Source organism: Armigeres subalbatus, chromosome 2 (assembly GCF_024139115.2).
Source record: "Armigeres subalbatus isolate Guangzhou_Male chromosome 2, GZ_Asu_2, whole genome shotgun sequence".
NCBI classification, from domain to species: Eukaryota; Metazoa; Arthropoda; class Insecta; order Diptera; family Culicidae; genus Armigeres; species Armigeres subalbatus.
The window spans coordinates 129,966,705-129,982,484 of record NC_085140.1 but is presented as its reverse complement, the minus strand read 5'-3'; the positions used below and the strand labels follow the sequence as shown (position 1 = coordinate 129,982,484).

The following is a 15,780-nucleotide window of genomic DNA, read 5'->3' as shown; positions in this document are numbered from 1 at the left end:
CTAGTGTAATAAGGTTGAAAAGTTCTTTTCCACTGTTTTGCCTTTTAAATAAAAACGGGCATAACATGTCTAGTACTGCATTAACAGATGAGACAAAAAATAAATAGTTCAATATTTTGAAGATGATGAAGTAGGAGTCGAGCTATGCCTGGTCAAAAGATTATGTATCAGTAAAAAAAAGATGGGAAAGCGTCAAGCAATCCAAAAACGATTAATGATATTGACGACTTTTGAAAGAAGCGTACACACAGCTTCAAGGAAATTCACGATAAGCTTATTAAAATAGGTTTTCCTCATTTTGCAAGCCTTCGTGAATGAAGACAATGTAAGCTTCTTTCTCAATTCAAGAACACATAATGTGTGTGTGTGCAACCCATGAGAATATTAATCTTATTTTACATAGTTTGAAAGAATCAATTTAACAAAGGATATTAAAATGTTTAACTGGTAGTGCTTTGTGTGAAAATACAACATCAAATTGCTATCTACGATCTTGTTCGGATTGTCCAGATTCTTCATCATTGGAAAATACTTTATTCGCTGAGTTTGAAGAAAAATATATTGATCAGTTATCATTTGAGCAATGGGTGACCACGGATAGGTGTGACATAGAAACTATTGTAAAACCTGTAGATGAGTTTGTGTCATATTTTTGCTTTGAAATTAGAAAGTTTTGCAATCCCTCACGATTTCATTAAAACAGAACAATCCAGCTTTTTTAAAAAATACGAAGAAATACATTACTACAAATGGTGAATTTTTAGTCATTTTAGTGATTTTTCTGAAAATTACAACTTTGTATTGCAAGATGAAGTGCAGTCCCATCACTGGAACGTACAACAAGCTACAATTCATCCATTCGTTATTTATTTTAATGGAAGTACGCAAATTGAACACTTAAGTTTTATTATAATTTCCGAAGATTTAAGACACGATTCAGTATCCGTAAACTTGTTCATTGAAAAAATGATTAACTTTTTACGCGTTGATAAGCATAAAGAAGTCAAAAGATATTATTTCATGTCTGATGGAGCAGCGTCGCAGTACAAAATCGTAAAATTTTTCGAGCCTATGTCAATTTAAATCAATGTGCGGAATTGATGCAGAATGGCATTTTTGCTACATCACATGGCAAGGTCCTTGTGATGCTATTTGGAGGAACAATAAAGCGCATGGCCACAAGAAAGCAAGTTTAGCCAAGAACGTGAAGCATCCAATTAAAACTGCAGAAAAGAACTTTTTGATTGGGCAAATCGTAGAAAAAGAAAAGATTTAATAAATTATCATTTGTTTTACTACTACTGAAGAGTACGAAATAAAGGAAACTTCAGAGCTCAAAGCGAGCAATTTAATAACTTGAAAACGATCCAAAGGAACCCAAAATTTCACTGTTTCATTCCATTGTCGGAAAATAAAATTAAAAGCAAAACTATACTCAAACTATGCTGATAATAATTCAAAAGTGTTCGATATTTTAAAAATTTGAATAAAAAAATAAAAAAATAAGTATTAATAAACTGTTTTCATGATATCACTAACCCATACCAAAATTCAAACCCAAAACTCTTAGGTTTCTATAACAACATTAATGTAACTGCCACATTTAATTTAATACTTAGGATAATATTAATTCATTTTATTTATTTATACATATAATATTTATACATATAATATACATAATATCGATGAATACATAAATATGGAATATCATACAAACAACATTTTAACTCACACTTTAAGGCCCTTAACAATAAAATCAGCATCAAACTGCGATTCTTGAAAAAAATACACGGAATTTTTTTTGTTTACTATATGTGAAAATTGTGAAATGTTTTGGAAATGTCATAACTTTTTTGTTTATTAGTTTACCATCACCAAATTTTTATGGTAGATAGCTAATATAATGGACCATTTTCCCTAAAAAATTACGTTCAGAAAAAGATAGGGTTTTGAGATATTTGAGTTTTGTGACCAAAAATGATATTTTTAAAGACAAAAAAATTTTTTTTACTTGCACATTTTCTTAAGAATCACCCATTTAGTTGTCTAACTTTGCTGAAAAAATCATAACAATCGAACATTCCGTTTTGCTGTGCAGCTTTTTAAATATTTTGAACCATTTTTCACATACACCCTTTTGAAAAGTTAGTCGTGACTCAATATGAAGATTTGATATCGAAAATGACGATTTAGATGAAATTGAAAAACTGTGCAAAGTTTCAACTCAATAGAAAATCATGAATTAAAAATTTTCTTGAATTTTGATGCTGTTGCTTGGAATCGCTCATCATTCTCACATAGTGAGAAGTGTGAAGTGAAAAGTGAGACTCATTTCTCTCTTCTTACTTTTCCTAGTGATAAGTGACAAATAAGGAAGTGAGACGTCGCACTAATCCCATGTCACTCCTTATAGCTCACTTCTCTCTTTGGACTTCTCATTTCTTACTTATAGCTTAGGCCTAAATAAAAATTTTATTTTGTGTTCGATAGCTCTTTTGGAAGGTACGTTGAAGAATATATAAAAATACAGAGAAAACAAAAAAAAATTAAAATGAAATTAGTGTAAAGTGCCGGTAAATTTGAAATTGTGCAAAAAAAATTATATGATCTCAAATCTATACTATATCGACTCGGAAACTCTCCAGCAATTCATTTCAATTCCATTGAAACTTTTGATTATTTACGACAAACTATTGAAAATTTCAATTCTTGTCATACCCAGAAAAAAATTCAGAACAAACCAATCCCGGTTATGCATTTCCAGCACGGACATCAGCATGATATAAGTTACGGGCCTTGTGACCCACCGTTTCATTTCTCTGGAATCTGTATCCAAAAGGTCAGAAGGTCAAAAGATCGAAGGAACAGAAGGTCGAAAGGACAAAAAGTCGAAGGGTCAAAGGTCGAAAGGACAAAAGGTCGAATGGACCAAAAAGGTCGAAGAGGGCCAAAAGGTCGAATATATGTCATAACGTCGAAGATCAAAGAGCGAGGACAAAGGTCAAGAAAGAACAAAAAGACAAGAAATTAGATGGGAGTTTGTGAGTAGTGACAGAGTGAGATGCAACCAGAACAGAGAAGGGAAAAGAACAAAGAAAGGAAGAAGAAGGAAGATGGGAGAATGAAAAAAAAGGAAGAAAAGAAGGAAGGAAAAGGAGAATAGAAGAAGAGGAAGAAAGAGGGAAGAAGAGGAAGGAAGAAGAATGAGATAAGACACAATAAAAGCAAAAGCGAAAGAAATTAGGGAGGAAGCAAGTAACAGGAAAAGAAGAAGAAAGATGGATGAAATAAAGAACAAAAGTGAAAAATAAAGGAAGAAGGATGATATTTTAAACTTTATTTATGTGTTTTTTAATTCTTAGATTAAGTGCAACACAGAGGAAAAAAGAAAGTAGAAGAAATGTGGAAAAAAGAAAGACAATGAGGAAGAAAGAATGTGGAAAGGAATAAAGACGGAAGAAAAAAAGAAGAAAAACGGAAGAAAGGAAGAAAGAAGAGCGAAAACGAAATAAGAAAGAAAGAGGAAGGAAGGAAGAAAAAATAAAGTAGGAAAAAAGATAGAAGAAAAAACGGAAGAAAGGAAGAAAGAAGGATGAAAGAAAGAGAAAAAGAATAGAAGGAAGAAAGAAGTAAAAAAGAAAGAGTAAAGAAGGAAAAAGAGGAGGAAAGTAAAAAGAAAGAAGGAAGAAAACAGAAACAAAAAGGGAAAAAAGGAAGGAGAGGAAGAAAGAAAGAGAGAAGAAAAAAAAGAAGGAAGAAAGAAAAAAAAAAGAAGAAAAAAGAAAAAAGAAAGAAGAAAGAAAGTAGGAAGAAAGGAGGAAGAAATAAGTTAAGAAAAGGGTGGAAATAAGGAATAAAGATGAAGGAAAGAAGGAAGAAAAGGGAAATATGAAAGAAGTTAGAAATAAAGAAACGTCGAGTGTTCATCAATCATTCTTATAACTCATTTATGTTTTACCTGATAATATTTCATTGTGTTGAATTTTCCTTCTTTAGTCATAAACCGTTCTTTCGAGATCCACCATATTTATATTTATTTGTGTTTCACCTGATTATATTTTAATGATGAATTTTTCCTTCTTTTAATCAAAGACTTGTCATTTGATCAGGCTTGGTACTCATATGGCTACTGCTTCTGCCTCATACGCAGGAGGTCGTGGGTTCAATCCCAAGTCCGTTCCATTATCCTACTTTGCTTTTTTCTCTATATTTCTCATGTATCTAGCAATCCTTTAGAACTGGAAATGAACTTCCATACAATTTCCATTACTATTTCCTATACCTTCAACTTCAGTATTCTAACAGTAATCTGCTAGAATTGGAAATGAACCTATAGAGCTCGTTTCCTACATCCAATTAGAAATTCCATAAATTGCCTTCGTCCTCTATCTATCACATTGGCAGCTCGTTAATGCAAGACTGACTTCTGCCTCTCGAACCTAATCCAAGAATTCCAACAAATTCCACGCATGAACTCGTGGCAAGTGCAGAGGTATATTCGGCTTGCAGTGGGCAGTGATTGTATCATCATTTCCTCCCCTCCCTACATTGACTTGCATTCTGACGTGGCTGGCGCCACTATGACCGCAATTTCAAATGAGATCACCAGTACTTGTACATTGAAGATGTGAGGCTAGTCCCAAGCAAACATCTATTGGTTTCCCTGTGCAAGAACAGCTGATCTGGTCATAATGGAGTAGCAACTACGAGCAGTTCAATCAAGCTCAAGCTTTTAATCAAAGGCTTGTCATTCAGGTTTGCATTGATATTTATTTGCGTTTAACTTTATTTTCATTGTTGATTCTTTTTCATTCTTTATTCATAACCTTTTCTTTTCGAGTTTCGCATTTTATACCATAAATGAAATACCAAAATACTTTGAAAACATTTCATTCCAGGATTTTCTATTTTGTTTAAACATAAGAATTCTTCAGAGGTGTATTGTCAAATCAATATTTTTGATCAAAGTATTGCTAGGCTTTATTAACTTTAATTGTAATTCCTGAAAATAGTTCTTCACTCATTTTCTTCAAAATGATAATCCAAAATATATAATTTTATACTTAATATAGCATTTTCCTAATGACAGTAATTTTATTTTCTTATGTGCTTAAAAATGATACGTTTTGTTCACAAAATTTGTTTTTAAATAACTATAAACGAATATACATTATACATTTATTTTTATTATTAGAAACCGTTACGTTACGCTGTAAAGTTGAGAGGGGTATGGAAAAATTGAGAATTTTCAACCCTTTCTCCCCCCTATGTCTCACTTTTTGTAAGAAACATCTAAAATGTTTGTATGCATCGTCATACTTCGCTCAACCCCCTGTAAGCGTTACGTGATTTGTGGACGCTCCCTTACGTGATTTGTGAACGTTTGTGTTTTATTTTGAAGCCAACTAGTAACTTCGACGACGACCGCACGACCCACACCATCGGCTCCGGCAGGAGCTCCGTCGATGCCGATGGTGGAACCGCGATCTGCTTTCCGCGACATCTCGAACGAAATGGCTCGCGCTTGTAGAAACACTGCTTTCTTTTCATCAATAAAGATAACCCTGTAGCCACGACCTTTTGATGAGTTTTTTTTCAATCAATCTTTATTTATTTCTCAGATTTTTTTTAACAATTATTTTTCTTACATTTTAAGTGATACCGCATAGATGCTTTTCAGTCTTAAGGTTTCATCTGTTATAACTAACAATTTGTAAATTTATCATTTGGTATTTTAGTTTTTAAACATTTCATTCACATTTTAAACGATTTACACTACACAGGGGCAGGGGGTGCAGGGTTTGGTAATCAATTATGGATATAAGTTTCTTATGGTTTCCCATTCTGAGTTTAGAGCCCTGGCTCGATGACGTTAACAAAACTATCAATTCTTTGTCGATTGGGTCCAAGATGCAATTGCCAATGAACCTCGGTTGTTCTGGTGTGACGCGGAAGCTTCAGAATCATTTTCAGGAATTTGTTCTCTGACACACCTGTAGTGCCCTGATATGTGTGCGTGCACAGCGTATCAAACCAGGAGCCATACAACAGCATAGGTGGTACCACCTGCTTATAGGTGCAAGCTTATTTGACAGATGGAGACCTTTGATCGGCAGTTGATGATTGGGTAGTTTCTTCAGCATGATGGTGCTCTTGATGACTCAGTCGTCCATGTGACCGGAAGAGGAGTTTCTTGTCGATTATCAGTCTAAGGTAACGAGCTTCGTCACCCAGTCGACTTCGTTGTTCAATACCTTGATCTTCGTCTTCGGCTTCAGGGAGTCAGAGTTGCGATGGGGGAAAACGATGACCTGTGTTTTCGCAGCATTAACCCTAATCTTCCACGTGTGGAGGTATTTCACGTAGGCGTTGAGTCCTGCTTGGAGTTTGTTGACGAGGGCACGGATGACTCTACCTTTGTAGCTCATCAGCAAATAATGATAGGGTACCATCTGACGGAAGAGGTGGGATGTCGGAGGTGTAGAGGTGATACAGTATCGGTCCCAGAATACTACCTTGCGGGACCCCGGCTGGGAGCGGGTATGGGTCCGAGAGCACGCCGGAGACACTAACCTGCGCCGCTCTTTCACGGAGGTATTTGGTGATAATCTTTAGGATGTAGATTGGGCAGTTCTGCTGCATGAGTTTGTGCGTCAGGCCGTCATGCCAGACGTTATCGAACGTCTTTTCTATGTCGAGCAAGGCCATGACGGTGGTTTTGGACAAATCTTTGGCACGCTTGACCTGGTTGGTTACCCTTTGTAGTTGATGGAGCGTAGAATGGCCTCGTCTGAAGCCAAACTGGACGTCCAGAAGTATGTTGTTCTTTATCGTGTGGTCGAGCAGTCTGGTGTTAATGAGCCTCTCGAACAACTTGCTGACGGACGAAAGAAGAATTATGGGCCTATAGCTGGCAGGATTGGTTGGGTCCTTTCCTGGCTTGAGAATGGAAGAACCTTTGATAATTTCCTTGTGGAAGGAAAGTAACCGATCGCCAGGCAGCGATTGAAGATGCATGCCAAGAGGTTAATAGCTTTCGGACCGAGATTTTTCAGGACAATGTTGAAAGTGCCATCAAAACCAGGGGCCTTCATGTTTCGAGAAGGGCGAATATGGATCCTCAGTTCATCGGTAAAACTCTTTTATCCTCCGGGAACTCGCACGGAAGAGTGGAGAGACGGTTGACGCTGGCCGTTACCGATGCTTCCATCGGACTGACAATGTCTCGACCCAAGTTGTGAGACGCAAGAAATTGTTTACATTTGTTTTTTCACTAGCAGTTATATGAATTTTAGAAACATCTTTAAGCGGAGGTATGGGCTTTGGTTTTGTTTTCAAAATCTTAGTTAGACGCCAGAAGGGCTTTAAATAGTTCGGAAGGTTTTTGATTTCTTTGTTGAACTGCCTATTTTGTAGTTTATCTACTCGCATAGCAATTATCCGATTAAGTTTTTTATAGAGCACTTTTCGAGAAGGATTCTGTGTCCTTTGATATTGTCTTCGTATACAGTTACACAAGGAGATTATACGTTTAGTTTCATCATCTAGTTGGGTGAACTTACTTGTAACTAATGTTGTTGGGATGTATCGGATTTCCGCCTCACCGATGGAATCAGTGAGCTGCTGGAGAACTCGGTCGATGTCATCTGTCGTCTCAAGCACCGGATTTTCGTCTATACGATCCTCTACGAAACGTTGTAGTTGGGGCCAGTTCGCACGATGGTAATTCCTTCTTCGATGCCGCTGATGTTGGATAGTTTCTTGATTCACTTCGAGAACCACAGGAGGTGGTCCCGACGAGGTCGGTGATCTCTGTAGGTTTGGGCAGCTTTGGGCAGCTTTCCAACAATGTTGGTGATGATGATAATATGCAGTATAGACCAGCTGCACCGCCTGACGAATAGAAGGTTGGAGAGTCTGGGTGGAGGACAACATAGTGTCCTGATTGTAGGTCCTCAGCTAGCACTACGGTAGGTAGTAAGTAGCGATAATCGCTTCAATGATCGACAGATGGAAGTCGGGAAGAGTCTTGAATTGGAGTCCTTTTCGAATGGCGATAGCAACACCACCACCCTGTCGTTGTCCGGTTCGATCCAATCAGTAGATGGTGTGGCCCAGTAGGTAGAAGTTCACGGATGGCTTCAGATGTGTTTCCGTGAGAATTGCAACGTCGATTTGGTTGGTTTGTAGAAACTCGATGAGCTCTGGGCTCTCTCGCCCACCGAATGGGCGTTCCAGTTAAGGATTTTGGTGGTGAATGTTGGAGTTCATGAACATTTGCATCATCTGCATCATCATCTTTTGCATTTCTGCTACGAGCGTAGTTAGCTGCGCAATCGCACTCGTAACACGTGCTGGAATGACCTCCGGGTGGGGCTGGGAGGCTTGGAAGTTTGGATGCGTTGGATGCTGTCCATAGGTCGGATTGTTCCACCTGAAGCCTGGTGGAATTGCTCCGGGGGGAGCAGATGACGGCGAACGACCGCGTTGTCGACTGCGTTGCTGATCCTGAGCCGGGGTGGGTCTCGGAGCTGATGGTGGAAGGCCGGGGAACGAATCGAGGTCGATAAGGTTCTCCTTCTTTTTCTTCTTCTTCTGTTGGTTCGGTTGGTTCCGTGATGAGGCTAGCATTCGGATTCTACGGTATTCCTCTGGCTTGGGGCAGCGCTTGTCTGTCGACATGTGGTTTCCGGCGCAGCTGGCGCACTTGTGCCTGCAAGCTTCACCCTCGATGAAGCAGTGTTCCGTCCAATGTCCCAGAGAACAGAAGTTGCACCTCGGCTTCACGTTGCAGTTGCGAGTGCCGTGGCCGAAGTTGAGACACCGCATGCATTGCGTTACGCTTTTGTTAGGACCCTTGTACGCTTCCCATCGGACGATTGTTTGGTCGATTGAGCGGACAGCATTCGAGGCACCGAGCGTGATGCTGCCCTTGGTAAAGTGTACCAGATACAGAAAGTCCCTGTATTTTACACTTCGGTTCCGTCTGGTGATAGGAATTACCGCCAGCGGTTTCAGGTTGTAGTCATCCCTCAGTTCGTTTAGGAAGTCCGCCGCTTCCATTGTCAATAAGCCATGGATCACCGCCTTGAACGGCTTCTCAGACACCATGTCATGCGTGTAGAATTCTGCACCAGCTTTGGTCAGGTATTCCTTCGCCTTGCCGTAGTCCTTCTCCGACGTAATGCTGAACTTGATGCCCATACTGGTGGCTGGTATTGGCCTTCATCGTTTTCTTTAGCTTTTCGTGCGGAATTGCTTGAACTACCAACGGAGGTAGTTTCGCCTTCGCCGGGAGCAGGTGCCGGCTGGTCGTCGTTTTGGCGCTGGTGGCGCCCTTCCTGCGGCAGAGGACCTCTGTCTTCGGTGTGGCCGAAGTTTTCACCGACGATTAGTCGTCCTCGTCGTCGTTGATGCCATTGTCCTCGCTCAGCAGCGCAAACATGTTCGTTTGTTTAGGGCGACTTAGGATGCCAACGAAATCAGCACCACCGTCGGTATGTTTCTGCTTCTCCTTCTTCTTCGGCGGACTATTCGAAGAGAGAACTTTACTTCGCGCGTCCGTAATTCAACTGCGTGTTCACTCTTCGACAGCTTACACTGGAATGGGTGTTCGTCCTTTTTGATGAGTGATACGGTTGCACAATATTTGTAGTTTGCACTCATACCGATCAACAAAGAGGCGGGATTATTGGGCCTTCTTTAATGATTATAAGAAAACTGCTTTCCCCCGCGCGCGTGTCATTTCATTTTAAATGTCGCGGAGAGCAGCATCGGCGGAGCTGCTGAAGCACATTTTATTCCCGTCGATGGCGTGGGTTGCGTGGACGTTGTCGTAAGCTGATAGTGATTCAAAAGGTGCATTGTTGGAAACTAAATCAGCTCTTCCCAGGACCATCGTTCTACACAAGAGAAGATTGAGGCGAGACGAATTGTATTCAAACTGCAAATTAAACGCTTGGCTACGCCAGAAAGTTGTCGTCCGTAGCAGAATCACGAGCGCGCATCGTAGGGAGATGCTACAAATATTTATTCGCATGGATGGCGTCAGTGGCAGCCAAGTGAAATTTTCTCTCAAGTTTCCACAATCTACAACATATGTACTTAACCATACTTATATTTCAACCAACAAAACAATAATACTTTACTTAACACTGAAATCATAACCATAATGAACTATAATGCGTATTGTGTTACAATAATATCCTTACGCCCATTCCGTGCCGATAGTTCGAACGAGCCAGACGTGTGTGCTGTGTCTCATCGCGGATTGTATTCGGTAGTGAAAAAGGCTATTGTGTTGTGCTCCTACCTACGGATCCAAGGCGATCGCTGTCGGCGAGTGAAGTAGCTGCTTCTGGCGACGCCAGTGAAGCGAGCTATTGTTACTACTGCTACCTACAGCAGCAGGGGCAGATAAGGCAAAACTTTTATTGTTCTCCCTTCTGTTTGATACAGAGTGGGACTGCTTAGAATTAATCAAATTAGTTTTTTTTTAGTTTTTTCTAATTTGCTATTAGTTTTAAGTTAGTATAAGCAAATTATCCTTCCACCTTGCGGGGTGAGAATGGAGGCGGAGACTGGAGAAGGCAGTGTGCCTGCTAAAGATGGAGGGCGCACTCGATTGTACCATGCAGCTTCGCCTGGGCCTTGGGTTGTTTACTTTCGGCAGAAAGTAAAAAGCCTAGATTTTCTCGGCATTAAACGAGATTTGACGCGTCGTTTTCCGAAGCTTGATTTTAGCCAGATCAACAGGAACAAACTACGCATCACCGCACCTACATACCAGGTGGCGAATGAAATTGCTGGCGACAGGGCGTACAATATTGAATATTTAGTTTATGTCCCCTCGCGGGAGGTCGAAATTGAAGGTGTGATCAACGCAGCGAGCCTGACTTGCAAGGATGTACTTGCGGGAAAAGACCGCCCAAAGAATGCAATGGAGTCTACCGTGGATATTCTGGACTGCAAGGAATTGCATTCAGCAGCCACGGTAGATGGAAAGAAGGTATATTCCAAGTCAGGTTCGCTTCGGGTGACGTTCGCCGGTTCGATGCTCCCAAAATATGTTGATATTGAAAACATGCTATTTCCGGTGCGTCTTTTTGTGCCAAGGGTATTTAATTGTACCAATTGCAAACAACTTGGTCACACTGCCGAGTTTTGTGACAACAAACCACGTTGTGGCAAATGTTCTGAAAGGCATCGGGAGGAGTCCTGCCAGCAACAGGCAACAAAATGTGCTTATTGTGGTTCGAATCCTCCCCATGGTTTGCAGGAATGTCCGGTGTACAAAAAGCGCACCCAAAAAGTGAAGCGCTCGTTGGTACTGCGCTCCAAACAGTCGTATGCGAAAATGGTTAAGTCGCAAGACACATCCGCCACAGCCACGGCATCGACTGCTGTTTCAGCCATCGTTCGTATAAGTGATTATTTTGATTCCGTACCCATTGATGAATTGGACTCTGACGCAGCCGATATGGATGATCCTGCGGAGGTACACGTGCCCGAAAAGAGGAAGCAACCGTCTTCCCCAGGATCGCGCCGCAAGAGAACAAAATCATCCATAAAAGCTTGGCAAAATCTGAAGGTAATGGGGTTTATTTAAAATCCCGAAGCAACCTGTTCCTACTGCTTCTTTGATCCCTAGTTGCAGTAAGACATTCCCGCCATTGTTAAAATCCGATGTTTCGAAGAAACATCCGGCGGCTGAGGGAAGAATCAACGAAAGAAAAAAGTAATTCGCACTTCTAGAAAAGTATTCCGTCCAAGCGAGGATTGATCTCCTTTAAGGACCTTGTGGACCGTTTTTGAATTTATTCAATATTCCGAATTCATTGAGGCCTATCATTGACCTTTTATACCAACAGTGGAAAGTTATCTGAAGCAATTGACTGTTTCATGGCCCTTCTTGCAGGAATTGTATCTTTCGATGGATAATACGGCTAATACCCAAGATACAATCGCTGTGCTGCAGTGGAACTGTCATAGTCTGAAAAATAAATTAGCCGTGTTCAAGTTTTTGATTCGCAATTCCGATTGCGATGTATTTGCACTCTGTGAAACATGGCTTTCTTCTGAAGATGAAATCAACTTCCACGATTTTAATATTATTCGCCAAGATCGGAATGATCATTATGGTGGCGTTCTTTTGGGGATCAAAAATGCTACTCCTTCTACAGAATTCCCATTCCGACTGTTCCCGGCTTAGAAATTGTCGCATGCCAAGTAAATGTGAAGAATAAAAAATCTTTGCATAGCTTCAGTGTACATTCCTCCAAATGCCTCTATTAATCGTCGACATTTTTGGAGCGCAGTCTCCCTCCTATCATCTCCAGTATTGATATTGGGTGATATGAATGGTATTGGATGGGGCGAAACGTATGACGATTATAGAGCGCCTATTTTCTATGATTTGTGTGTGACGATTTCAATTTGAATATTTTGAACACTGGTGAAGTAACTTGAATAGGACCAAATGGTCAACAAAGCCGTATTGATCTGTCTTTATGTTCTAATTCACTATCATTAGATTGCACGTGGAAGGTAATTCAAGATCCCCATGGTAGTGACCATATGCCGATAGTCACCACAATAAAGAGTGGCTATCAACAATCTGAACCAGTTAATGTTCCTTTCGATCTCACAAAGAACATTGACTGGCAAAATTACATCGGCGGTAAAATTAGTATTGACTCAACTGATACTCTTCCACCTTTGGATGAATATCGATTCCTTATTGAGTTGATTCAAAAAAGCGCACTAGAAGCTCAGAAACGACGCGTTCCAAGTACATCTGTCATAAGAAGACCAGCCACTCCTGGATGGGATGATGAATGTACTAAGTTGTATTCTGAGAAATCTGATGCCTTCAAGGCCTTCCGTAAACACGGAAGGTCTGAGCTTTTCGAAGAGTATTTGAGGCTCGAAAGAAAACTCAAAAATCTTCTCAAGGCAAAAAAACGTAGCTACTGGCGACGATTTGTCGAGGGACTATCACGAGAAACCTCAATGACAACACTTTGGAAAACGGCTCGCAACATGCGGAACCGCATTTCCACCAATGAGAGTGAAGAATACTCCAATCGATGGATATACAACAAAGGTCTGCCCAGATTCCGTACCAGCAGAACCGCTATTTCGAGAATCAGCCACTGATCCCGGTTCTTTGGGTGGACCATTCACAATGCTGGAACTATCTATGTCTCTTCTTTCATCGAATAACTCTGCTCCGGGATGCGATAACATCAAATTCAATCTTCTTAAAAACCTCCCAGATATAAAACGATTACTTGACCTGTACAACTGTTTCATGGAGTACAACATTGTGCTACCTGAATGGCGACAGGTCAAAGTAATAGCTATTCAAAAGTATGGGGAAACCAGCGTCTAATCACAATTCATACCGACCGATTGCCATGCTATCATGCATGAGAAAATTATTGGAGAAAATGATCCTTTCAAGAGTCGACCATTGGGTCGAACAAAATGCATTACTCTCAAATACTCAGATTGGTTTCGAAAAGGTAAAGGAACAAACGATTGTCTAGCGTTGCTCTCTTCAGATATTCAGCTGGCCTTTGCGCACAAGGAGCAATTGGCTTCAGTATTCTTGGATATTAAGGGCGCTTTTGATTCAGTTTCCATAGAAGTACTGTCAGACAATCTGCACAGTAGTGGATTACCCGTTATTTGAACAATTTCTTGTATAATTTGTTGTCAGAAAAACAAATGAACTTCACACTCGGCACTCTGACAACTTCCAGAAATAGCTACATGGGCCTTCCCAAGGATCATGTTTAAGTCCCTTGCTTTATAATTTCTATGTTAAAGATATTGACAATTGTTTGGAAGGACAATGCACGCTCAGACAACTTGCAGATGATGCCGTGGTCTCTCTAAGAGGTCCATGTGCAGCTGTCTTGCAAGGACCATTGCAAAGTACCCTGGATAATCTGACTGTTTGGGCCAGACATCTAGGGATCGAGTTTTCACCGCAAAAAACTCAGTTGGTTGTGTTTACTAGGAAGCGGTACCCAGCTCAACTGGAAACTAAAACTGTTGAATGATGACATCAACCAATCTTTATCTTCTAAATACCTTGGGGTCGTGTTTGATTCTAAATGTACTTGGAAACTCCATTTTGAGTATTTGATACAAAAATGCCGGAAAGGATCCATTTTCTACGTTTTATCTCCGGAACCTGGTGGGGTGCTCACCCGGAAGACCTCATCAAACTCTATAGAACGACTATTCTCTCTGTTTTAGAGTATGGCTCTTTCTGCTTCCTCTCAGCAGCTGATTGCCACCTGATCAAATTGGAACGAATTCAGTATCGTTGTTTGCGTATTGCCCTTGGCTGCATGCATTCAACGCATAACATGAGCCTGGAGGTGCTTGCTGGAGTCACTCCTTTAAAGCACCGTTACTGGGAGCTCTCACTTAGAATACTCATCAAATGTGGAACAAGTAACACACTTGTTCTAGATAACTTCGATAATATACTTGAACTAACTTGTCGTTCAAGATTCCTTAGAGTCTATCTCAACTACATTTCTTCAGATCTGTGTCTTACGTGTTATAATCCACCTCGAGTTCACTTCACCAACGACAGTTGCTCAATTGAATACTATCTGTCCATAGAAACATGCTATTCAAGGAATACCAGATCATCTTCGAAATATTTCTATTCCCTCCATTTTTTCTGAAAAATATGAACATGTCAATTGCAACAACAGATATTTTCACTGATGGTTCTCGCATTAACGGATCCACTGGCTTCATAAGCGGTGTTTTTCAATGTAACTTCAACCACCTTCCGAAAACTTCAGGAACCGTGTTCGGTTTATGTTGCTGAGCTGGCAGCAATTAACTTCGCTTTGGGGATAATTTCCAATCAGCCCCGTAGACCATTATTTCATCTTCTCGGATAGTCTTAGTTCTATCGGAGGCACTCCGGTCGATGAAACCTGTTAAGCACGCATCTTACTTTTCTTACAAACATAAGAGAGCAGATGCGTGTTTTGAATCGAAAGATCATTCAAGATTACCTTTTGTTTGGGTCCCATCTCACTGCTCAATCTACGGCAATGAGAAGGCAGACTCGCTGGCAAAGGTGGGCGCACAGGAAGGTGAGGTTTATGATAGACAATACTCGAGCAACGAGTTTTTCCCATTAGTCCGTCAGAGTACTCTTCAAAGTTGGCAAAAGAAATTGGACACACAACGAACTTGGACGGTGGCTATTTTCCATAGTTCCAAAAGTTTCTGGGCGAGCGTGGTTCAGAGGTGAGGGACTTAAGTCGAGGCTTCATTCGCACTTTGATGTCGAGGCTTATGTCCAATCACTATTCACTAAACGCACATCTGTACAGAATAAACCTTGTCGATAGCAACTTATGTAGGTGCGGAACCGATTATGATGACATCGATCACGTAGTTTGGTCCTGCTCGGAAAATGACGCCTCAGAGAGCAATTATTGGATACCCTTGTGGCCTGAGGTAAACAACCCTTCAGGGAAGTTCGCGGTGTTTTGGGAGATCGTGATGTTGTCTATATGCAGGCCATTTATGATTTTCTTTTGTGCTTCTGACATAAAAATCTAACATTTTGTTTTTTTTCTTTCTTTAAAGTTTTTTTGTTCTGTCTCTGCCTTTCTGTTCCATCGAGCTCCATAGCTCTTGCCATCCGGAAGATGCTCCCAGTCGAACCATTCCTCGAGCACGACGACACGCCACATCGTCACTGACGCCAAATGCCCGGATGAGAAGCTGAAATTT

General features: G+C 40.7%; 1 pseudogene; it reads right to left on the bottom strand.

Moving 5' to 3' along the window:
- Positions 1-7,935, bottom strand: part of LOC134209240 (uncharacterized) — an 11,572-nt pseudogene extending 3,637 nt beyond the window's left edge.
- Positions 7,936-15,780: the final 7,845 nt, after the last annotated feature.